The 25,707-nt window shown below is 37.3% G+C and overlaps 1 pseudogene across 1 annotated transcript in view; it reads right to left on the bottom strand.

Moving 5' to 3' along the window:
• Nucleotides 1-18,741: 18,741 nt before the first annotated feature.
• LOC309848046 (AP-3 complex subunit sigma-1-like) overlaps nucleotides 18,742-25,707 on the bottom strand; it is a 34,032-nt pseudogene continuing 27,066 nt past the window's right edge. The window contains exons 4-5 of the transcript in view: nucleotides 19,182-19,437; nucleotides 18,742-18,981 (exon numbers count right to left, since the gene is read on the bottom strand). The product of the transcript in view is annotated as an AP-3 complex subunit sigma-1-like (transcript). The remainder of the gene's footprint in view (nucleotides 18,982-19,181; nucleotides 19,438-25,707) is intronic.

Raw genomic sequence — 25,707 nt, 5'->3', positions numbered from 1 at the left:
GTGTAGGCAAGAACCTTGATGTTGATTCTGACACATGTGCCTCTCAATCTATTCAAATTCATCCATTCTTCAAGATAAAACTCAAAATTTATTACCATAAAGCTTTTTTGGTCAATTTCAGTTCCATTTTTGAACTCCTATAATGCTTATATAGTACTCGGGTTGTTTAATTTGATAAATTAGTTTAAAGTGACTTACGGAATTTTTCATATTTCTGCCATTTACACCCATGGATCACAAATGTTAGGAACACAAGGAGCACCTGATAAATACATTTTTAAAGCTTACTTTTATTGAATTTTTCTTAACATTCTTAATATCTTTATTTCATCTTAAATATCTGTTGACCAATGACTATATCCTAAGCCTCTTATGTAAATTCCAGGTTTCAAATGAGCTGAACACCCATAATAAACAAAAACATTCAAATGATGATATACTCTATAAAGAAAAACAAAACGGGGTAAAGTGTCTAGACAGTGACTGGAGAGGGCTGTGCCTTAGTTTCTACAAGGGAGTCTTCTCTGAATAAGTGACATTAGAATAGGCAGCAGATGAAAATAAAGGACAAATCATGAAGATCTCTGGAAGATAGTTCCCATGGTAAAGTTGTAGAATTGTGCATATAATACATGATTAAATATTGCATTATATTGAACTCATGAATATTAATGGTTAGAAAAGGTCAAGGTTATTGTGTTATCTCTGTTTGTTCTTCATTAGGGGTATGAGATAATTTGTGGTGAAGAAGCCCACTTTTCCTGGTTTCAGAAACCAGAGACAATAGACATGGAGAATTTGTTTCATACTGACTTATTACTAGAACTCCTGGTGAAGCAAGTATCTTTCAGAAGGATGGGGTTTAGAGGTACAAAGATAGCTCCTGCTACAGTGAATTCAAATAGAAAAAGTAGTAGAGAGAAAAAGACACTGGCCCAGAGAGTGAATGAGGTGTGTAGTGTCACAGTGGAAAGTAAAGTAAACAGAGGGCTTGTTTTAAAGCCCCCAGACCAGAAAACAGATTGAAACACAAGACAGAGGGCTCAAAAGTGTGATAGCTAATTTACTGAGAGAACAAGGATTCAAAGAGGTGAGTGTTACAGGTTAAAGCAGCTGACAACCGATCAGTGGGATGGGGACAAGAAAATCAAAGACCAAGCCAGAGCTCACTCTCCTTGGCCCACGGGCTGTCAGTTACTGTGGCAGTTCCCTGAATGAGGAGGGATTTTGCCTAGTTTAATTAGATACAGCAGCACAACCCCTTCAGCAGTGAATGGTTTATGTTCATCTTGCCACTTCGTTAAGGAAACAGTAGTTTAATAGTTAAGAGCATGGTCTCTGGAGTGAGACTGCTCAGGTTAGAAGTCTGGCTTTGCTCCGTCTGGTTGTGTGACCTTGGCAAGTTACTTCATCTCTCTGAGCCTCATTTTCCCCACCTGCAAAATAAGACTGGTGTGCTATTATCCTAGGGTTATAATGCAATTTAATTAAAACAGCTACAGCATTTAGATAATATTGACATTAAATAATCCCTTTTGATTGCGTTCCAACTTGGGAAGCTTAGGATTCTATTGGTTAGCATGATGCGTGAGTACGTATGGACCTTGCTGTCTTTGTTCATGTACATTGACTTCTAGGCTGAGAATGACAACTTGCTTAAATCTACCTGTATGTAATTACTGGCTACAATGGGACTGAGGTATAATTCTTTCTTTTAATTTAAAAAGGGATGACTGCAATTCTACAACTATAATTTCATCATTAATCACTAAAACATGTTGGCAATCTCAGGCTCTCTGAAACTTGGAATGATAAAAGTGTTACTAAAAATAATAGCTCAATCAGGAGAGGTACTAGTTCTGTTTTGATTGTTCTTGTAGGTCAGCATGAGGTTCAGTGTAGAAGCTCAATAAAAATTTGTTGGAAGTATGAATACAAGTGTATTTCACCGGTGTACCAAAACTTAAAAATTGTAAGTCATCTTTAAGAGAAGCTATATGTGGCCCCACTCATGTCAGAATGACCTTCAGATCCAGATTTCAAACCATAAGGCAATGCCAGTCACAATTAGATCAATAAAAGCTATAGTACCTAAGTGTGATCACCTGTCTTTGATCATGAACCTTATTTGCCACACTTGGATTATTTTAATTAAATGGACTTTTTCATAAAAGTAAATTGCCCCTCAGATATAAGAATTGGTCCATTAATGGGTTATTTAAATAGATATGTTTTGAGCAGTGAAAGACTTCTTCTAGACTAGATCTCACATGGCTGGAATTTAAACACTGGGGATGTAGGAATGAAGGTGCATGCTTCCCAAAGAACAGTCTGAAAGGGTGAAGGTGAGAATACTCCTTTGGATGTATAATTTCTAGAATGTTTAAGAGGTCAGTCATGTTATTGTTACACCTTACATTGCATCTCTGAGAAGAACAAATGAAAAGGTGTAAATTTAGAGTAAATGAATCACTAGAAAGCTCAAACTCTGGGTCTCTTAAGGGAATTATTTGTAAATATTGGTGAACTGAACTTAATTTCCAGTGGATTAATTATCTAGTTGGAATTATTTTTTAAAATCCATCCTATGCTTTATATGAGAATGAAGCATTTTACTTCCAGTTTAGTTTCCTGTTTCATGTTATAAATGATTCATGCATGAAGGTTCCGTGTTCAGTCATACCGACCGCTGGCAGATGGATGGTCTGACCTATTCTCAGCAATTAGATGATCAGTTCAGTTTGGTGAATTCTGATGACCAGATTGATGAGACCAGAAAGGATCAAGCCAAATAACCACTTGGCGTCAACCAATAAGACAATTTAAAAACAGAATTGACCTCAAAATGTTTATTTTAGTTCTCAGCGTAGAAAAGGAGAAAATAGTCATTCTCCAGAGTAGAGGTTCTCAAACTTTGAATGCCTCATACTTGCTTGAAGGGATTGTTCCAAGCACATTGCTGGGCCCACCCCTAGAGCTTCTGACTCAGTAGGTCTGGGTGGGGCTGAAAAATCTGCATTTCTAACAAGTTTCCAGGTGCTGTTGCTGGTTAAGAGATCACACTCAGCAGCACTAAGAAGTAATGCATCATTGGGGTCATGTCAGATGGTTCTGAGAGTCTATTTTATAGAACACAGGGGAAAGAAGATGCTGGAGCCTGAAGTGGCTTGATTTCATGGAGGAACTGATGTTTCAGTACCAAATAAATGCCAAATTAATGCCAAATAAAACCAAGAATCGAGGAGATTCTTATCCACATAAAATGCCTGTGAATTTTATGCTGCTTCACATGTCTTATGAGGAATATTCAGAGAAATGGAGGAGATTAATTAAGATATTAACTGCTGCCACAAATTCTGAGCAGATGAACTCCATAGAAGATTTCTGTGTTACCAATGGGTATTTGTTTCTGCTAGCAAACCTGTGTTTGTATAAGTGGGCAGAGTCCAAAAAGACTGAAAGAAGTTAATCAGTTCATTTGCCAAGGCCTTGTCTTCTGATCCTAGGACTAGGGAATAGGGTCAACCCAATGCATATAAATCTGTACACATATATAGAAGATTGCAATTTTGATTATAATTAATATAATTATCCATTTTCTCATGACATACCTTTAACTAAATTATTAGCTGCAAATGGAACAGAGGTCAGGAATTTTATGATGGAAAATGAGAGAGAGGAAATGTTTATCTGGATATCATGGCCCAGTGGCTCCCCAAGTATCTGTGATTTTTAAAAATCATATAGAGTCAAGGCTGTCCTCCCTAGAGTCTGATTCAGAGCATATGGAATGCGCTGGAAATTTGTATCTTCTTAACTAGTTTACCCAGCAATGTGGTTTCATAGCCATGTTTGGAAAATATTAGTCAAAATATGTGCATACAGTATTACGCTATGCTTTGAAAAGGTGAAAAAGACTTGTAAACTAGTCTTTGTTATCTGGCAGTCACAGTGTGGTAAAAGGAACATGTGCCAGACATACGGAATGAATAGCAGTCTGAAATAATGCATTCTTGGGGCCATAGTGGGCACTACTGAGGGTCTGTTGTGGGTAATGGGCCAGCAAGGTACAATATCTTAGAAGCAGATCCTTGAGCAGTGAGTGACTAATTCACTTTCTAGATATCACAGTCAGAACATAATTAATTGGGGATCTTTAACCTTTTCTGCAGCATAACATAGTGGGACAGTTACCGGGCTTAGAGCCTTTAGGATAGGAATTCTTTTATATTCAGAGTGCCTAGAAGATTGTCTGAACCAGAGTGGGGACTGATTGTAACTGTAAGCAGTAATGAAGACAGCCTAGTCAGTCATTGGGCATTGCCACACGACCCAGATGACATCAGCTCATGTAAGTGCTTTGCACAGTTTGAATGGGTTATCAAAACATGGAAAGTATTGCCATTGATGTTATAATTTATATTGATTTGATTTTCATCCAACTCACTCTCTCTAACCACTACAAATGGCATACTCGCTTGGCTTCATTGTGCTATAAACCGATATACATAGAACTTAATGCACTGTTACCAGTTTAAAGTAAGATTCTCTAGCCTGTGTGACCAGGCAGTGAGTAGTTCCCCATGGGAAATACAGGGAACCCAGTGTCCCTTACCAGCACCTCAGCTACCACTGTAGATCCAGAGCCAGGAGATGAGAACACATCATCGTGAAGCCACACTGTCCTTTCTGGTGACACCCCTTAATGGCCTCTACTCCGCCAGATATTTTTAATGAAGTTACAGCTGTAATCTGTGACTTTATTCGTGTAATCTGTGGCTCAGTGTTGGGGGCATACTCTGAAGTCTCTGGGTGGGAGGCACCCTGAGGGCACAGCACATCTATTACCCCGGAGAAGCTAGAACAGGGAAACAAATGATAATGGCAAAATGCTAACGCCTTGAATGAACTGAAGATGATGATGTAGCACTTGGAGTTTTCCAGTTCTTCTTGGGATGAGGCAGGGCCTATCGTTAGTTTGATATATAAATGTGCCTTAGAGAAGTCTTGCAGGGATGTTTGTCTCTCAGTGATAAAGAGAATTCATTAGCATACGGAGCCCTCTCCAGTTACAATTACCTGAGGATGCATGTGGACTGCCTTTGCACAGATATTGCAGTGTAATTGTGCTTAAGGGGGCATTTTGACAAAGAAGGCAACCCCATTATTTTTATCCATGTACAATAGCAAATTAATTGAACAATTAGTAGTAATAGCTTGGTTGTGCATAATGAGGCATCTTGCATCCCAAATTACTATACTGACAAAATATGAGCACTAATGCTCCTATAGTGAGAGATGGAACAGCCCTCTTCACGATTTCCAGGCAGTAGGAAGAGAATACCAGAACAAGAGGAAAGGGAAGAATTCTTCAAGAAAGAACTGGAAGATGCAGCAGACCCCAACTGTGGTCTTTGGCTTACAAAGAGAGTAAGCTACACATTCCCTTTGTTGGTCACAGAAAGAGGTTGACATCACTAGGTGTGTTCAGTGGAAGTTTAAATATAGCGAAGGAATAGAATTGAAGCGAATACTAGAACCAGTTCTTGTACCTATACATTTAAGAAAGGAATATTTATTTGAAGGGCTTAATAGCAAGGAGAGGAAAGTGAGCGCTGGGGAGAGAGTTTGCCGCCATTTTGATATGAAAGCATCTCTCTTCACGAAAGGATTCCTAATCAGACATTTTGATTGCAAGTCACCATGATTGTCAGCAGTGCCATGCTGTGATTAGAATAGCTCTTCAGTCCTCATATTCTGTAGCATACCCTATGTCATGCCCACTTTCATCATGCTGACAGCTCATGAACATGGAACTGTTAACAAATGTAGTTAGCGTACATCCCCATTCTGGACAGACACCTCGAAGTCCTAGTGAAATGCATAACTCCTAGCTTAACCTATGCATAACTTCATAACTCTAGACTTCTTAAGTTTAGAAGAACTAATTTTCAAATGATTGCATAACACTGTAACAATTTTCTGTGGGTTGATTCATATGAAATACCTGAGTTTTATAAACAGTTGGTTATTTTTTTCCTCCAAAAAAGGGGATAAGTAAATAAATGTCAACATTAGTACCGTCTTCCTAGCACAGAAATTCCTATATACTTGTACAGTAGCAGAGAGTTTGGGGGAGCATAGCTAGACTTCTGAAGATCCTTATCTTAACCTAAGACTCTGGTAAATACTGTTCTAGGGAAGCCCTAGGAAATAATTACTATCCTCAACTTAAGGCATAAGTTGTTTTTATTTGCATTTTGTGACTTCCTTGATCTATCCAAATGCTATGTAAGTTTGGTTGATGTAACATTTCTTGAACTATCCATTTGGCTCTGAATTGCCCATCCAAAATATAATTTTTCTCCCTGACTTAAAAAAAAATCATCTGCTCAATGCATATCATCATTTTCAGGTTTATTGAAATAACCTTTCCAAGATCCTGTTTTCACAATCTCATATACTTAATATAAAACTCCTACGATTTTCCAGCACTTCCCAAATGGAGTCCAAATGTACCATTCTGGATTCCAAAACCTGTACAGACTGGTGCCAGTTCATCTTCCTACAATTTTGTTGCCAGTATTCCTCAGGACACACACTTCATTCTAATTACACCGCTTAATTACCATCCCCAGAAACCTCCATTTTGCATTTTTGTCTCTATTCTTTTAGCTCGGATTACTCCCCACCATTTAGAATATCTACCTCCTTCTAATCCAGTTATTTTATATAAATCTCTTATGACTTCTAAGATTCCACTTGACTACATGCCCATTGCTCTGTGGGAGATGGAATTCACTTGTCTGAAGATAGCATGAGACTAAATAGTCAGAGAGCAAAAGGACAAAAATAGTAGCAGTTTTTAGCATTCTCATGGTGCTTGGATAACAAAAACTGGAGTTCAGAACCCATCATAAATAAGGAAACTTGGAAACTATTCATATTATATGCATATTTGTTAGGAGTAGAGACAGTCCAGAAATAGACTGACCTTAAAATATACAGATTAGCCTCAAGTTAGCTCAAGACCTCAAGTTAGCTCAATAGCAATACTCCTGCTACTGCTAGAAGCCAGAGTAAGTCACTTATCTGTAGCCTCTATAAATTTTCATACATAAACAGGAATCCATTAATTATCAGTCATAGTGAAAATAACCAAAAGAGAAGACCTAGACAATAGAAACAGACCTACAAGCAAGCTATTAGAATGTCAAACATTCTAGTCTTTAAAGTAACTATAAATAATTAAAATAGATCTTGGTTTTACCCAGCTTAATTTATAAAAAATGAAATTCAAATTCTAGGAGAAAATTAATAACTGACATTAAGATCCTAATAGACTGGTTTAATGGCAGATTTGGTAGAGTTAAGAGATTATTAAATAGGAAAGTAGGTCAGTAAAATGCCTATAGAGGGAACAAAGGGATAGAAATTATAGACAAAAAGTGAAATGTAATGATATGGTATAAATATACAGAACATTAGATTCCCAAAAGTAAAGGAAAAAGATAATGGGAGAAACTAACATATGAAGAGAGATATTTGAGAAATTCACAGTAAAGAAAAATAGTCACATATTCTGGCATTTCTGTGAATTCCAAGTAGGATAAACAAAACCCCATAGACATGTTATCTAATTGCTAATAATCCAAAATGAAATAGAAAATCTTAAAAATAGCCAGAGGAAAATGTTAATTTCAGTCAACAAAATCAACAACTAAATTCTCAATAAACTAATAATGATACATTTAAAGTAATCTTTAAAATGCTGAAGAAAAATGACCAACAGTGTAGAATTCTATATCCACTTAAAATATCCTTTAAAAATAAAAGTATAATCAAGACTTTTCCAACTATCAAAAATGAAAACATGGCCAGTAGACTCCTAGGAAAATATTAAAGTTCTTCAATTCAAAAAGAAAATGATTCCATATGGAAGCTTTATAACATAGAGTGAAAAGCACTGGGTAAAGGTAATTATGTATGTAAAATTCTAATCTAACTTTCTGGATAATAGTGTAGAATTAAAATATAGGAAAACAAAAACACAAGCATGGAATGTGGGCAATGGGGTTCAAGTGCGTTAGCATCTTGGATTCTTTGTTTAGTGACAACTTGAACAATGTGGCCTGTATACCATTATTGCAACTTCTCATTTCACTCTAAGTTCGCATACTCCAATAAGGTAAGAGGTATGTTGTAGTCTTTGTATAACCACTAAAAATGTTTAAGAAGAAAATAGAAGGAAAATTATAATGAAAATACTTGTAAAAGAAAAGAGGAAAAGAGAAAAGAGAACAGATGAGTTATGAAAAATAGATATATAATAAATTTAAACACAAATATGCCAGTAATTTCACTAAATATATATATGTGTATATATAGATAGATATTCCAAATAAGAGAAAAATATAATCAGGCTATATTAAAAACAGCAACAACAATACAATACAACCTCCAAGATGCTTAAAAGATAAATATTAAATTAAAAAAAAAGTCAAGGATGACTTATGTATTAGTACAAAGTAAAAGTCAATTTAAAAAATTTTCTATTTCTTAATACAGTATTTAATCGAACAGGAAAATATAATTCTCAATTTTTAAGTACCTAATAACTAAAAAATATAAAGCCCAAACCGAAACCAATAGGCATATGTGATGGTATAAAAAAGACCTTTTAAACTACAAGATTTTAGAAATTTTATCTCTTATAAATTCTTAATTTGGAGGGTAGTATGTTCGCAAAATTATAAGGTTATCCAAGCCAAGAGATGGCGTGGGATTCCGGTGGGGGAAAAACATATAATGATGACAGTGGTGAGCAGACCTGGAGGTCAACCACCCAGACTGGAGAAGGACAGCAACATTAGGAGGGACAGAGTGGGGGCAGGTGAAATACCTTGATAGAATATCAGCCTGAGAACTAAAAACGTTATTATGCAGAAGATATTGGAAGAGCAAGAAAATTTAAAAACAACAACAACAACAAAAAAAAACCCAAGCAAAACACCCCACAAAACAAGGAATTTGCTGTTACAAAAGCAAACGAGAAAGGGAATATATTCATGATACTTTATTTGACTTTCAGTAAATAAAAATTACTTAGTTTTGGTATTGAACACTTTTATAGTATTGACTGAAAATGGTGCAGGTACATCATGAGGATGGAGAACAAAAAGAGATACATTGCATAAGATATCTAAATTGATGTCTATCATAGTAAGGCAAAGAGAATATTTAAAATTAACAATATATGAGCATTGTTTAGCAATATACAGGAAACAATGAGAAGGAAAAAACCTGAAGTATGCATAGTGGTTGCATCTGGGCAGCAAGATTGGGGTAAGTTCGTAAATTCGAGGGACAGTTGTTTTTCACTTATTAGTATGTTTAATACTACTTTGAGATGAAAATTTAAGTGGGAAGAATTACATGCTAATCAAGGGATATCTTAGAAAATGAAAATGATAAAATAAGAATTACCCTAATTCTACCACCTAGACTGTTTGGTTTTGGTTGTATTCCCCCAAGTCATTTATAAAACACACAACTTTTTTTTTTTAACAAACAAACAAAACAACCAAAATTGAAGTTGTATTGCATTGAAACGTTAATGCCTAAAATTTTGTTATAAACATTTCTGTTTTCTAGCTTATAAATTAAACATACATTTTAATGTCTTCACAGTTTTCTATCCTCTAACTGTTGAGATTTAACTGCTAACCAGTGGTTGAATATTTGAGATGTTTCAAAATTCAGGAGTATTAATAATGTTGCAATAAATATCCTTTTACATAAACATTATATATCCTTTTACATAATCAGAGGTTACATAAATAATGTAGCAATAATTGTCCTTTCCTCATAAAAATACTGATTATCCCCTTATGATAAATACCTAAAATAGAGCTACTTACTCAAGTATATAAATAATTTTAAACTTCTTGATATCATTGCAAAATTGCTTTCTCTCAAGGTTGAATGGATAATGAAAGTCATAGAGGCCAAGTTAAGAAGTACAGAGAATATTTGATACAAAGGATGGGGCTGATCAGGGTGGGTCGGAGTAGGCAGGCAAGGCCCCATACATGAGCTTTGGCCCTCATGTTATTTGGGAATGTACACTCTTATCGCTCAACAGTGATGAAAATAGAATTAATGAAGTCCATTTCTCTCCAATTTCTTTCTCATGAAGAATGCTTCCTAAGAACTGAAGCAGGTTAATTAAGATGCTAAGAAGTCTGGCACAGTCTGTGCAGACTGACATCACTCAGGCTATCCATGCAACAACATGGGTTTATTCCTGTTGGCAATAGCTGTGTTTTTGCTTGCTGGCACAGAGGTCCAACAGGACTGAAGGGGAAAAAAATAAGGTAATGGTTCAGTTTGCAGCCTTGTCACCTGGTGCAATCCAGAGTATATAGGGTTATGATTATTAATATAGTTCTGCATCATCACACTCAGAGCTTTGGATTTTTAAAAACCTGTTAACCATAAATAGAATACAGATTGGAAAATATGCAAGGGATGGTTTCCACACCAGCAGTCCATACATCAGTGACCTCAGATTTACCAGAGGGAGCTTTCTGTCAATCCTGGAAAAAAAATACATGTATGTTTGTACACACGTGTGTTGACATCTTGGTAACTCTAAAGATAACCTCAACATAGTAGAAATAATGCATTTCTTTCAGTCCTAGAGAGCTTGAATATCTTTATATATATTGTTTCTGAATATTTTTAATATTTTCTCTTTTTTTTTGGAAGATTTTATTTACTTGAGAGAGAAGAGTATGTAGGCATGTGAGCAGGATGAGGGGCAGAGAGAAGCAGACTCCCTGCTGAGCAGGGAGCCCAGCTGGGGCTTGAATCCTTAACCCTGGAATCCTGACCTGAGCCATAGGCAGGCTTCATCCACTGAGACACCAGCCACCCCTGTTTCTGAATGCTTTTATTTTTAGATTGTCTTTTATTATTTTTTATCAGGATGTCTTAATTTTTATTGGTTTTTCAGAGCTTGTAAAATATTAAGATTTATCTTTTATTTCTTAGGAATGTGGAAATAGCAAAAAATTATTCTAAAGATTCAGTTTAGGAATTAACAAATAATAGAATGGAAGAGAAAGATTAAAACTTAGGTCTAAGAGAAAAAGGCACCTAGCTTTCAACAGTTGATTGAATTATTGAATTTATTACCTTTTCTAAAAAAGAAATACAGCACTTATAACTTATGAAAATGAATAAAATGTGAATTCTATATAGGTAGAGATAAATATTTGTATATCTATGTAAGTGAAATTTTGGGCCGACCAGTCAATGTTGTGGTCTTGAGAATGGACTTAGACCTTTCAATGCATTATCTTAGGTCGATGTTACCAAACATTCAGACCATGTCACTGTTTTCTATTTGATTTCATTCTCCCTAAGAAACTTCACCATTTGCTCCCTGCATGCCTATAGGGAGAAGATGTAGTAGGCAGAGAACTTGATTGTTTGATGTCTCAGCAGTTTTGATTCTCATTATGAATTAATAAGCCTTCATCTTGATTATAGCTTGCATCATGGGCGAGAATGCGCTGGGTGGCATTTAAAATTGATAGTTGCTTTTGCAGTTATTTCTTATTAATGAAAAAAATGCTCTTCAGATTTTATACATGAGTCTCAGGAGCTTGGTAAATGAGTCTGGACCTGATAGACCGATTCACTCTGGGCACGTAAATCACTCTGAAAACATAAAGGTCAGACTTGGGACTCAAACATCACCACTTTGGGGTTCTTCTTGGGAGACAGTTCTCTGCAGTTCCTTGTACTAAATGAGCTTTTTGGTGTATCAACAAAGATTCGTCTTATTAAGCCAGAAATCATTTTTGTAATTTTTCATTTTGTTTAGTGTTTAAGGATACTCAAAGATGTTAATTGTAACGATAAACATATAATTGAATTCATATAATTTATAAATGAGTGATTATTTTGCATGCTTACCTTGGTATTCTGCAGGTGTTCCATAAATGCTTGATAATGCCAAGACATCTATGGCCCCTGCATGTTTTAGTCTTTACAGTGAAACTGACTTTCTCTAAGCAGGAAGGGAAATAAATACATGAATTGAGCTTGGAGGTTGGCCCCTGCTTCTTTGTGTCTTTTGTCCATTTTCAGGATATCGTGATATTTAGTTTCTAGGAGTTTAATTGCTCTAGTAGATTCAAGAGTATAAGACTTGACATGAAGTGTGTAGGAAACTACAAACAGTTTGTTGGTGTTCAGGCTAAAGCATGAGTCCCCTATAATGAGAGAAGAAGCCAGGGGGTCAGAAGCACCAAAAGAGAGAGTTTTCATGAAATGTGTTTAAGACATCAGACTTAGGGTCATCTGGATGGCTCAGTTGGTTAAGTGTCCGCCTTCAGCTCAGGTCTTGATCTGAGGGTCCTCAGAATGTTCCCCACCAGCCTCCCTGCTCAGCGGAAGTCTGCTTCTCTTTATCTCGCTGCTTCCCCCCTCACACCCCATGCTGACAAAAAGTGCTTGCACATTCCCTCTCTTGCAAATGAATTAATAAAATATATATTTAAAAAAATCTGGACACAATTGGGAGCCATTGAGGGACTATGGGTCAGAGGCTGACAAAATGAGCTGTGCGTTTTGGAACTCAGTCCAGTGGAACTGAATGGAAGAGGACACCTGGTCAGGAGGCCGGGGCTATAGTTCCCGCCCTGAAGGGTGAGCGTTGGCCCTAGGCCAGAGTGCAGAAGCCGGAATGGCTTTGAGGGGGAAAAAAAAAAAAATTGGAGTCAGGAATGAGTACAAATTATACCTCTTGGAATGTCACTTTTTTTTTTTTTTTTTTAAAGATTTAGAGGGCATAAAAGGAACGGGAGGGCCAGATTGGGAGAGACAGCTTCAGACTCCCCACTGATGGCAGAGACCCACGCAGGACTGGATCTTAGGACCCTGAGCTGAAATCAAAAGTGAAACACTGAACTGACTGAGTCCCCCAGGAGACCCTCATTTTGCTATTTTTTTTTTTTTTAAGATTTTATTTATTTGTCAGAGACAGAGGGAAAGAGAGCGAGCGAGCACAGGCAGACAGAGAGGCAGGCAGAGGCAGAGGGAGAAGCAGGCTCTCTGCTGAGCAAGGAGCCCGATGTGGGACTCGACCCCAGGACCCCGGGATCATGACCTGAGCCGAAGGCAGCTGCCTAACCAACTGAGCCACCCAGGCATCCCTCATTTTGCTATTTTAATTTGAGGGTGTTATTTGAGTCTACCACGAGCCCATATCAGTAGGGATCTAAGTGTATATCACAGCCTTTTTAACAGCCTTCTAAAAATTTCCCACCAAACCCTCAGGTGTAATGCCTGCTTTCAGAGTCACTAGGAGCTTTATGGAACAGTTACAGTTGGTTTTTAGTTCCTTTGTCTCTCTTTGTCCTTTTCTCCCCTTCTCTTCTTAATAATTACTTACGGGCCTAAGTTTGTTTTCCAGGTAGACTCTAGCATGTTTCTCATTACTTGTCTATATCTTTTTTCTTTCAACACTACTTCTGTAACTCCCCAAATTCCTAGTTCTCTCTTATTGCCAGGTTCCTGATATGGAGGAAAAGTTCTGATAATTAGATAACATGCAAATTAATCCATATTTCAATGATTGCTTTTGAGATAAGATCCCAGGAAAAGAACTCCAGAGGAGCTATCTCTTGATGGCGGAAGTGCAGGTACTGGCAGCTTAGTTGAGAAGATGGATTCAGGAACAGAGAGATATTCCCTCAAATATAACCACATCAGATGTCAAATATTGCCATTTCATCATTCTCGCCTCTCATGAAGGGGCTTTTCATCTAGGTTTTTCCACTCATTTTCTTTATACACTGGTGAAAACACAGAATATTTGAGGCCTTTTATTTAGTTCAAGTCCACCAGGGATGGATTAAGAGTAACCAGCAGGTTCACAATTAATTGGATAGACTGAAAACTGGTTAGTTCAGAATCCCGTGACTGTGTTGAAAAACAAGAGTTAAATTTTACAGCTAAGACAAAACCCAGCACTTACTGATTAAGGGTCTACTTCTGTTTTCTATATCACCATTCATCTCCATGGTCCATGCCTTCAGCCCCTAGGCTCCATTCCACCTGCTTCCTTTGCCAGTCTTGATTAAGTCAGAGTGATATCTGGAAGGACCTCACCTAACTCTGAAATTAGTCTTATGCTCATAAAGTTGGCTTCCCTGCAGTAAGCAGCTGCCTGTCCATCTAGTCTCAGCCTACTGTGTGAAACCATGTGGGATAGTCTCTCTGATGGGTTTCATCTCTATTTCTGCTTCGTAATTCAGTTCCCCTGCTGGATTTGGAGGCTTGCCTTGAACTCCAGCCCAACTGACTAGGATCTTGTCAACATGCCTAGCACTTGACATTCCCTATAATTTGGCAGTTGGATACTGTTTCCCTGAGTTCCAGCTACTGAAAAGGGTCTTGTTCCAAATTAAATGGACCACCCAGACTCAGAGCCTGCCACCCACCTGACTTTGTGCATCGCCGTCGCCTGGTGACTCCTGGTGTCCAGCAGATGAGATCCTTATTAACATTAGGGATGCTTGGAACTAACACCACCCTTTTGGAATATGCTATAAATTACCTTCTATTCCTAGGGGGAAGGCCATTTTAAACCCAGCCAGTGTTTTTCCCTACCACTGGTTCTATTTCCAGCTCCTTGCCCCCACACCTACCCCACATATATCAAGGCTTAGCATGCCCTGCTACCCACAATTGGATACTAATATGTTAAGAGTCTTGTTTGTCTAAATTACTTTCATTGACACGAAATTTAACCTCAACATGATTTAATGTTTCTGCTGAGCCTGTATTATGTTCAGCAAAGCGTATAAACCTATAGAATAAAGATTTGGGAGTTTATAGTTCAATATATCTGAAAGGCAGTAGTTGACAAACCTATATTATACTGTATTTCTGAAGTTAATATTAGAAATGCAGCCAAGGTTGATGAGACTCTAAATGATAAGTTGAAGGAGAGAATGCATAGCTGCTCTTGGTATGAAAGGAAGCCTGCAGAAAAGAGATGCTCACTGTTTAGTTTTCCAAGTTTCTAAGGAGAAAAAAGTCTTGGACTTTTTTGTGGAGTCATTTATGTAGAAAGCAATGGTACAAAGAAACTTGCTGAGGGAGAAAGAGGAAATGATTGGCTATCATAGGCATATTGTTGATCAAAGGAAGCACCCCTTGAAGGTTTAATATAGAGCAGTTCATTTGAGTGGACTAACAGTCATAACACCTGCTCAAAGAATACTTAATCTCTCCTTAATTAGACTGGCAGTGCCGTAAGGTGAGCCAACAATAAACCATAGACTATGCCAAGTTTATTTCCGAGTCATGTTCTTCCTATTTAGGTTTGTAATTACGTCTGTACTACCTGAGAACTGGGCACTTTACCCTCTTGGGCAATGCCTTTCCTGGCTATGACCCTACTGCCAAGAATTACCTGAATCTCAAAACCAGTGCCACAAATCTAAGAAAGGGATAAATTTAAGATGAAGGAATTAAGCTGTAAAATGTTTGACTTTCAGGTATCAAATAGTAAATTGGACTTCTTGGGTAGTCAGTCGAAGTTCTACTGATGCAATAATAAAATCACTTCATTTGATTGGTGGCTAATCCTCCCTGTTAGGATCTGCAGAGCTGAGGACTAGAACTCCAGTAAATGGAATCCTGGCCAATCAGCTCTTGTTCTTCTGTATAACCCTACAGTAAAGTGTACTAACTGTGAGCACTGGCCACCACACTGATGTTATAGAGTTGAAAATGTTGCACTAAAACACATAGGTGGTGAATGTTTAACATCAGTTGGATAGCTTTTTTTTTTTTTTTTAACAGAGAAACAGAATGATTTAATTTACAGAATTTTTCATTGTCCTGCGGAGTGGCCTACTTTATTATTGACATATAACAAATAATTTTATGTATCGTATAACAGACATACAGTGTTAGCTTCAGGTGTACAACATAGTGATTTCACACTAAAAATGATGCAAAATGATCCCAATAAATCTAGTTAACACCAGACATCATGCAAAGTTAATACAATATTATTAAGTATATTCCTCAAGCTGTGCATTGCATCTCATGACTTACTTTGTAACTGGAGGTTTGTACTTCTTGATCCCTTGCACTCATTTTGCACTCCCCAAGACTCCTCTCTTCTGACAATTATTAGTTCTATGTGTTTATGAACCTGGGTTTTGTTTTGGTTTGTTTTATTTTTTTTTTTTTTAGATTGCACATACTTGTGAAACCCTGTGGGGTTTGTCTTTCTCTAACTTGATTCTACTTAGCATAATACTCTCAAGGTCTAACCATGTTGTTACAAATGGTAGGATTTCATTCTTTTTGTGGCTGAGTAGTATTCCATTGTGTTTATATACATTATGTCTTTTATCCATTCATCCAGCAATGGACATTTAGGTTGGTTCTACATCTTGGCTATTGTAAATAAATTTCAGTGAATGTGAAGATGTATTTATCTATTTAAATTGATACTTTTGTTTTCTTCACATAGGTACCTAGTAGTGGAATTGCTGCATCCTCTAGTGTTTCTATTTATTTTTTGAGGAACATCCATACTGTTCTCCATGGTGGCTGCATCCATTTACATTCCCACCAACAGTGCACGAGGTTCCCTTTCCTCTGCATCCTCACCAGCACTTATTATTTTTGTCTTTTTGGTAATCACCATTCTGACAGGTGTAAGGTGGTATCTTTACTGTGGCTTGGATTTGTATTTCCCTGATGATTAGTAATGTTCAGCATTGTTTCATGGGCTCTTTGGTCATCTGTATGTCATCTTCGGAAAAAGTCTCTTCAGATCTGTTTTTAAAATCAGCTTTTTGTTGTTGTTGTTGTGTTGTGTGGGTTTTTAAATATATTTGGATATTAATAGGTTTATGATTTGAAGATATTGTCTCCCATCCAGGTGGTTGCCTTTTTGTTGTTGTTGTTCTTGATGGCTTCCTTTGCAGTACGGAAGGTTTTTTTAGCATAATGTAGTCCCACTTGTTTATTTTTGCTTTTGTTTTCCTTTTCTTTGAGACAGAGTCAAGAAAAATCATTAAACTCAAAAAGCTTGCAGCTTATATTTTCCTCTAGGAGTTTAATGGCTTCAGGTCATACATTCAACCTTTTAACCATCTTGAGTTTTGGAATCCAGTTTTATTCCTTTACACAGAGCCATGCAATTTTCCCAACACTATTTATTGAAGAGACTCCTTTCCCCCTTGTATATTCTTGGATTCCTTGTTATAAATTAATTGACCATATATGCTTTGGCCTATTGCTGGGCTCTCTCTTCTCTTGCACTCATCTGTGTTCTGCTTTTGTGCCAATACCCTACTGCTTTGATTACTATAGCTTTGTAGTATAGTTTCAAACCAGACAGCATGATATCTCTTGCTTTGCTCTAGAGATTATTTTGCCTATTCTGGGTATTTTGTGGTTTCTTACAGATTTTAGAATTATTTCTCTGAAAAATGCTAGTGGAATTTTGATAGGGATTGCTGTGGATCTTTTGATTGTTTTGGATAGTATAGATATTCGTGCTCATGGATTAAATAATATTGTTAACGTATCTATTGATTTGTCTCTTTTATTTCTTTCATCATTATTTAAAATTTGTCAATGGATAGATCTTTCTTGGGTTAAACTTATTACTAGGTATTTCATTCTTTTTTTTAAAATTTATTTTTATTTATTTATTTTGACAGAGAGAGAGATCACAAGTAGGCAGAAAGGCAGGCAGGGAGAGAAGGGGAAGCAGGCTCCTGACTGAGCAGAGAGTCCGATGTGGGGCCCGATCCCAGGACCCTGAGACCATGACCTGAGCTGAAGGTAGAGACTTTAACCTACTGAGCCACCCAGGCACCCCGGTATTTTATTCTTTTGATGCAGTTTTAAGTGGGATTGTTTTCTCTACTTATCTTTCTAATTATTTATTAGTATATGAAAATGCAACAGATTTTTGTTTTTTTATTATGATGGTGATTATTAGTAGTAAGTTCCATGCTCAGCATGGAATGCAATCTGGAGCTTGCACTTAATGACCCTGAGATCAAGACCTGAGCTGAGACCAAGAGTCAGAAGTTCAATTGACTGAGTTGCCCAAGTGCCCCTGTGTATTAATTTACTTAACATAAAATATACTTTTCTTGACTCAGAAGGTCATAAAAATTACTGCTAAAGTAGATACCAGGCAAACAAAAGGTGATGTAGAGGTCTAGTTACTTTGGGGTTTAAACTAAAAGAAAAGGTATAATGTTTTCATGCAGTACATATTTCTTTCTTTTAATAACAGTTGTGACAAACAGCAGAAAGAATTGTGGAATGCTGCACTTGTGATCCATACAAAACTCCAACATTTTGGATTATGCATAATTTAAGGAAATGTCTCAAACCCTTTTTAAATACTGTAGTAGGTAAAAAGGCATGCCTTACTTAGGTGGGTATAGGAATGCAGTTTAGAAAAGAGAGCTATCACACTGGAACTACTCAATTTCTTCAAAATCACTGAGCAAGAAAAGCAACATTGAACTTCCATATTGATTTCACACAACTTCTACATAGTACCCTGACTTAAATCCAAGAGCAAAACTTAAGACTCTCTTCCTCTATTTTTGGTAAACAACTACATCGTAAAGTTAGATGACCTTTCCCTCAGGATTTTACCTGGGAGTGGCCTTTTTATTTAAAAGAGGGTAGATTTGGCACTTTTATACTGATGTCACCTATGTTAATATTTCTTGGGATCTCAGGAAAATTCACATTCTTTATAGGTGATTGAACACGGGCTGGAGCCCCACCCTCTCTAAGCCAGCCTAGGATTTCTCCAGTTTATTTTGTGCATCAATTTGTGTAACAGTCTCATCCATGTTGGTCTCCACTACAATTCTCCATTGCCATTTCTGGAAGAGTATTGTGAAACTTGGGGTGTCTAGTGGCCCAGCTGGTTAAGTGTCCAACTCTTGGTTTCAATTCAGGTTATAATCTCGGGGTTGAGCCCTTTCTGGGGCTCTGTACTCAGTGGGGAGTATGCTTGAGGGTTCTCTCTATCCCTCTTCCCCTCCCCCTGCTCACATTCTCTCTCTCTCAAATAAATCTTTAAAAAAAAAATAATTGTGCACCTTGTCTGCATGGAAAATTAAATCCAGTTTAGAGACATATTTAAAACACTTGTCTAATGTTTCCACAAATACTTGAACTACATCGAAAACACCAAGTTCATTTTCCAAAGAATCCACACAGAAGTCAAAATATAACATTGTATAATGTTTGTAAACAAGTCTGTTGTCAGATTGTCCAATTAACAATACCTCTTCTAGGAAATTACAAAAGTTTTCATCCCTTAGACACCTTATGGATTGTCTCTCTGATATTTTGCTGTTATAGATCTTTACAGTAGGGCTGCTAGAACTTGGAGAGCCGCTGTTATAGATCTTTACAGTAGGGCTGCTAGAACTTGGAGAGCCACAGTTTCCCATGGTTCTTTTTTTTTTTTTTAATATTTTATTTATTTATTTGACAGGCAGAGATCACAGTAGGCAGAGATGCAGGCAGAGAGAGAGAGAGGAGGAAGCAGGCTCTCTGCTGAGCAGAGAGCCCGATGCGGGAATCGATCCCAGGACCCTGAGATCATGACCTGAGCCGAAGGCAGAGGCTTTAACCCACTGAGCCACCCAGGCGCCCTCCCATGGTTCTTGAAGATGAGTATCTTCATCCCAGATGAGCTGTCCTGACTGGGTGGGGGCTGGTGGGTGAGCCTTCCCTGGGGATCTTACCAGCAATCTTTCACCACCTGTTGTATAGTAATTTTGTATCCCGCAACTTTACTGACTTCATTTATTAGTCCTAAGTGGTTTTTTTGTTTGTTTGTTTGTGGAGTATTTATGTGGAGTTTGTGGAGTATGTATTCTGTCCTATCATCTATAAATAGTGACAGTTTTACTTCTTCCTTTCCAACTTGTGTGCTTTGTATTTCCTGTCTAATTGCTATGGTTAGGATTTCTAATACCATGCTGAATTAAAATGGTGAGAGTAGGCATCCTTGTCTTGTTCCTGATATTAGAGGAAAGGCTTTCAGTTTTTTACCATTGAGTATGATATTAGTTGTGGGTTTGTCATATATGGCCTTTGATATGTTGAGGTACATCTCCTTTATACTTCATCATGAAAGGTTGTTGAATTTTGTCAAATACTTTTTTTTTTGCACCTATTGAAATGGCCATATGATTTTTATCTTTCATTTTATTACTGTGGTGTATCATGCTGTTTGATATGCAGCTCTTGAACCATCCTTGCATCCCTGGAATAAATCCCACTTGACCATGATGTATGATCCTTGTAATATATTCCTTAAATTCTTTAAATTTGTTAAGGATTTTATTAACTTATTTGTTGAGGATTTGTGCATCTGTGTTATTAGAGATAGTCACCTATAATTTTCTTGCGGGCATCCTTGTCTGGTTTTGGTGTCAGAGTAATGCTTGCCTCATAAAGTAAAATTAGAAGCATTCCCTGCTTTTCAATTTTTTGGAGGAGTTTGAGAAGGATAGGTTTTAAATCCTGTTTGAATATTTGGTAGAATTCACCAGTGAAGCTGTCTAGTCCTAGGCTTTCTGTTCAGAGATTGTTGATACTAATTCAGTCTCCTTACTAATAATCGATCTCTTCAGATTTTCTATTTCTTTATGATTCTGTCTTAGAAGATTATAAGTTTCTGGGAATTTATTCATTTCTCCTAAGTTGTCCAACTTATTGACATATCATTGTTTGTAGTAGTCTCTTATTTTTTGGATATCTGTCATATCAGTTGTGATTCCTCTTTGATTTTGTTCTTTTTTTCTTTTGAGACCTTTTTTCCCCTTGGTGAGTCTAGCTAAAGGTTTGACAGTTTGGTTTGTTCATTCAAAGAACGAGCCTCTTCACTTCATTGATCTTTTCTATTGTTTTTTTTAGTCTCTATTTTCACTCTGATCCTTTATTGCACTTTGGGCTTCATTCTTCTTTTTCTTCTTCTTCTTCTTTTTTTGTTTTGTTTCCTTAAGGTATTTTCTTACTGATTTTCTGTCTAGACCATCTATCCATTAATATAAATGAGGTGTTAAAGTCCCCAATATTATTGTATTGCTGTCAATTTCTCTCTAAGGCCTGTTAATGTTTCCTTTATACATTTTGGTGCTTCTATGTGGGAGGAGTATATATTTATAAACATTAATAGCTTCTTGCTAGATTGACCCTTTTATCATTATGTAGTACCCCTCTTTGTCTTTTTTTTTAAAAAGTCTTTGTTTTAAATTTATGTTGTCCAATATGTGTATAGCCATACTAGCTTTCTTTTCGTTTCCATTTTCATGGAATATCTTTTTTCCATCCCTTTGCTTTTAGTCTATGTCCTTCTAAATCAAATCTCTTGTAGATACTACATAGATGTCTTTTTATCCATTCAGCCACTCTTTTGTTTTGATTGAAGAATATAATCTATTTACATTTAAAGTAATTACTGACAGATATGTACTTAATCCCACTTTGTTAATTGCTTTCTGGCTATTCTCTTGTGGTTACTGTGTGAAGTTCATATATTAACTTGTGTGTAAATACACTATAACAGTGTATTTTAAGTTGATAGCAAATTAAATTTGAATACATTCCAAAACTACATTTTTGCCCTCTTCCCCCATATTTTATGTTTTCAATGTCACATTTTATATCTTTTCATTTTATGTATCCCTTAACTAATTATCATGGTTTTAGTTAATCTTAATAGTAGTTTTATAAATGTCTAATCCACTGCCTTTCCTATGTTTATCTTTTCCAATGAGATTTTTACTTTTTTATGGTTTCTTGTTATTGATTAGTTCCATTTCTTTTCAGCTTAAAGAAGTTCCATAGCATTTGTTGTAAAGCCAGTTTAGTAGGGATAAACTTTAGTTTTCGCTTATCTGGGAAACTATCTCTTCTTCTATTCTGAATGATAACCTTGTTAGGTAGAATATTTTTGGTTCTGAATTTTTTTCTTTCATCACTATGAATATGTCCTCCCACTCCCTTCTAACCTGCACAGTTTCTGCTGAGTAATCTATTGATAGTCTTAAGAGTTTCCTTTGTATATAATAATTTCTTTTTCTCCTGCTTTTACAATTGTTTCTAACTTTGGACATTTTAATTATAATGTATGTTGGTGTGGCTCTTTTTGGGTTCATCAATTTTGGAATTCTCTGGGCTTCCTGAATCTAGATGTCTCTTTCCTTCCTAGGTTAGGGAAGTTTTTAGTCTTTCTTTCTTTCTTTCTTTCATTTCTTTTCAGTGTTCCAGAATTCATTTCTTATGCACTACATCCAGTGCTTTATGCAATATGTGCCCTCCATAATACCCACCACCAGGCTCACCCAACCTCCCACCCCCCTCCTCTCCAACACCCTCAGTTTGTTTCTCAGAATACACAGTTCCTCATGGTTCTTCTCCCCCTCCAATCTTCCCCAACTCCCTTTTCCTTTCCAGCTTTTCATGTCCTCTGTGTTATTCCTGATGCTCCATAAATAAGTGAAACTGGATGGTAATTGACTCTCTCTGTTTGACTTATTTCACTCAGCATAATCTCCCCCAGTCCTGTTCCTGTTGATACAAAAGTTGGGTATTCATCCTTTCTGAGGGAAGCATAATACTCCATAGTATATATGGACCATATCTTCTTTATCCATTCATCCATTGAAGGGTATCTTGGTTCTTTCCACAGTTTGGTGACTATGGCCATTGCTGCTATGAACATGGGGTACATGTGGCCCTTCTTTTCACTACACCTGTATCTTTGGGGTAAATACCCAGTAGTGCAATTGCAGGGTCATAGGGTAGCTTTATATTTAATTTCTTAAGGGATCTCCACACTGTTTTCCAAAGTGGCTGCACCAACTTGCATTTCCACCAACAGTGTACAAGGGTTCCCCTTTCTTCACATCCTCTCCAACACATGTTGTTTACTGTCTTGTTATTTTGGCCATTCTGACTGGTGTAAGGTAGTATCTCAATGTGGTTATGATTTGAATCTCCCTGATGGCTAGTGATGATTACTATTTTTTTTTCTTTAAAATGTTTCTTCTCCTTTCTTTTCTCCTTGGGAGACTTTTATAATGCAAATATTCTGTTTGATGTTGTTCTATTGGTCCCTTAAGTTGCCTTCATTCTTAAAAATATTGTTTTTCCTTTCTGCAGCTCTGCTGGGGTGATTTCTTTTCCTTTGTCTTCCATCTCACTGACTTTACTGCTTCATCTGGTCTGCTTTTGAGCCGTCTAGTGTATTTTCAATTCAGTTATTGTATTCTTCAGTTCTGTGATTTCTCTTTGGTACTTTTTTACATTTTCTATCTCTTTATTGAAATTCTCAATGTGTTCATTCTTCTCCCAAGATCAGTAAGCATCTTTATGACCATTGCTTTGAATTCTTTATCAGGCAAATTACTTATCTTTTTATCGTTAAGGTCTTCCTGAGCTTTTTGTTTCTATGTGTAAGGTGAGGCAGCTCCTCTGTTTTGAAGGAGTGACTTCATGTAGATGATGAAGCTTCTCATTTACCCTGCCCTAGCTCTTGGTTGTCTCTCAAAACCTCCAGATTGTCTAAACTTCTTGAATTATTTTTGATATATCTTCATTGTTGAGGGTGTGCTGAAACCTATATAAAGTGACCATTCCAAGGAGAGGAATCTTAGCCCCTAGTTTCAGGCTGATTAGAAGACAAACTCTCAAGCAGCAGTTTTTAAAGTATGTAAGTATATGTACCATCCTATGGGGCCATAGTTGTAAAGACTGCTGGTTATCTGGAGATGTATCCTGGGCAACATTTGCAAAAATTGGGGAAGTGTAGAAACAAGTGTAGAAACTCCTTTGTGTGAAGTCTCATCTCTCATCAAATTGTAGCAAGGCCAAAACGGTATGCAAAGATTGTTTCTCCCTGATTATCTTATGTGGATGCTTAGCCTCTAGATGTGTGGCGAACCTGAAGTCTGTCTATCAGGCTGAAGTTCCAGGCTAAGTAAATAGGTCTTTTCATGGGAAGACTGGAGTTGTGTTTCAGTCTGCTGTCTGTGTAATGCCCTGGATATGGTGGCCTACCAGGAACAGTCTTTCCTATTGTTACTTTTAGGTATAGCTCAGGAATGCTGCCACCCTCCCCGCCCCCCACCAGCCATGAGAGCCAGGCAATCAAGGATATCCCTTGTGTGGATTATGATGCCTTTTTGCTTTAGCAGTGTAGAGGTGGAGGGGCAGGGCTCACTCACTGGCTTCAGAAAGGAAGTAGGAATTGTCTCGATGGTGTCCTTTTGTGGGTTCCAGAAAGGCAGTAAAAGAATACCTTACCTCTCTGCATGCACCAGCTTTAGGTTGGGGGTGGATGAATGCCATGACTGATTCCATTCACCAGCTCTAGCCAAGGAGCAAAGGATGTTACAATTTCCCATGCTTGTGGACTTTAGCTAGGGAGCATGAGAATGCCATGGTGGTTCATACTTGCCCAGCTGGGAAGTGGGAGAGTACATGGCTCATACATGTTCTCTGGCTTTAGCAAGTCAGCAGGATAGTGGTGTGAATGTCTGGGCCCTCCTGTTTTGGTAAGGTGGCCGGAAGTGCCATGTCTAAGCTAGCTTACCTGTGTTGACAGAAAAATTGGCACCCATCAGTGCTTTCATCTCTGGGGATAGTTTCAACCATAACCCATTCCTCCAGTAGATGCTTTTATTTTATTTTTTAAATTTTTATTATGTTATGTTAGTCACCATATGGTATATCACTAGTTTTTGATTTAGTGTTCCAAAATGCATTGTTTACATATAACACCTAGTGCTCCATGCAATAAATTCCCTCTTTAATACCCAGCACCAGGCCAACCCATCCCCCCACCCACTCCCCTCTAAAGCCCTCAGTTTGTTTCTCAGAGTTTATAGTTTCTCATGGTTTGTCTCCCCCTCTGATTGCTCCTCCTTTGTTTTTCCCTTACTTCTCCTCTATGCTATTCCTTATGTTCACCAAGTAGGTGAAACCATATGATAATTGACTTTTTCTGCTTGACTTATTTCATAGTAGATGCCTTTAGATTAGTAAATGCTTTTCTTTTACATATAGCCAAGGTGATTTTCAAACTGCTTTTTTTTTTCCCCCCCTGGGGGTGAGACTATGTGCAAGTTATTCAGAAAGGAAATTTCAGTTTCCCTGAGCACTTTGAGACCTCTGGACATCAGCCTTGTTGGTTTTCTAAGCTAGGTATTTTAGGGGTTCATCTTTGTCATGAAGATCCCAAGGGTTAGGGTGCTTGATCTGGGGTACCAATACCTTGCTCTTCCAGGAGAAATAAGAGATTCGAGATTCTTCCCTATTGTGTGTTGCCCCACTGGTTTTGGGGTTTTGGTGAGATCGTCTCTCTCTCCTACTGGTCTCAATGTGGTCTTTTTGTTTTTTCTTGTGGAGAAGCAGTCGATGTAGTTTCAGATCTTTTTCAGGGGAAAATGATCCATATGTAGCTATAGATTTGGTAAGTTCGTGGGAGGAGATAAGTTCAGGATACTCCTACGCTGCCATCTTCTGGATAGTATTTTGGTTATGGGGTGACAGCTGACTGATGAGGATGCTGGCGTTGGCTCTCTGGTGGGGAGACAATTGACCCAT

Source organism: Mustela nivalis (genome assembly GCF_964662115.1).
Source record: "Mustela nivalis genome assembly, chromosome: 14".
In the NCBI taxonomy this organism is placed as follows: Eukaryota; Metazoa; Chordata; class Mammalia; order Carnivora; family Mustelidae; genus Mustela; species Mustela nivalis.
This window is presented reverse-complemented; position numbering and strand designations above follow the sequence as displayed.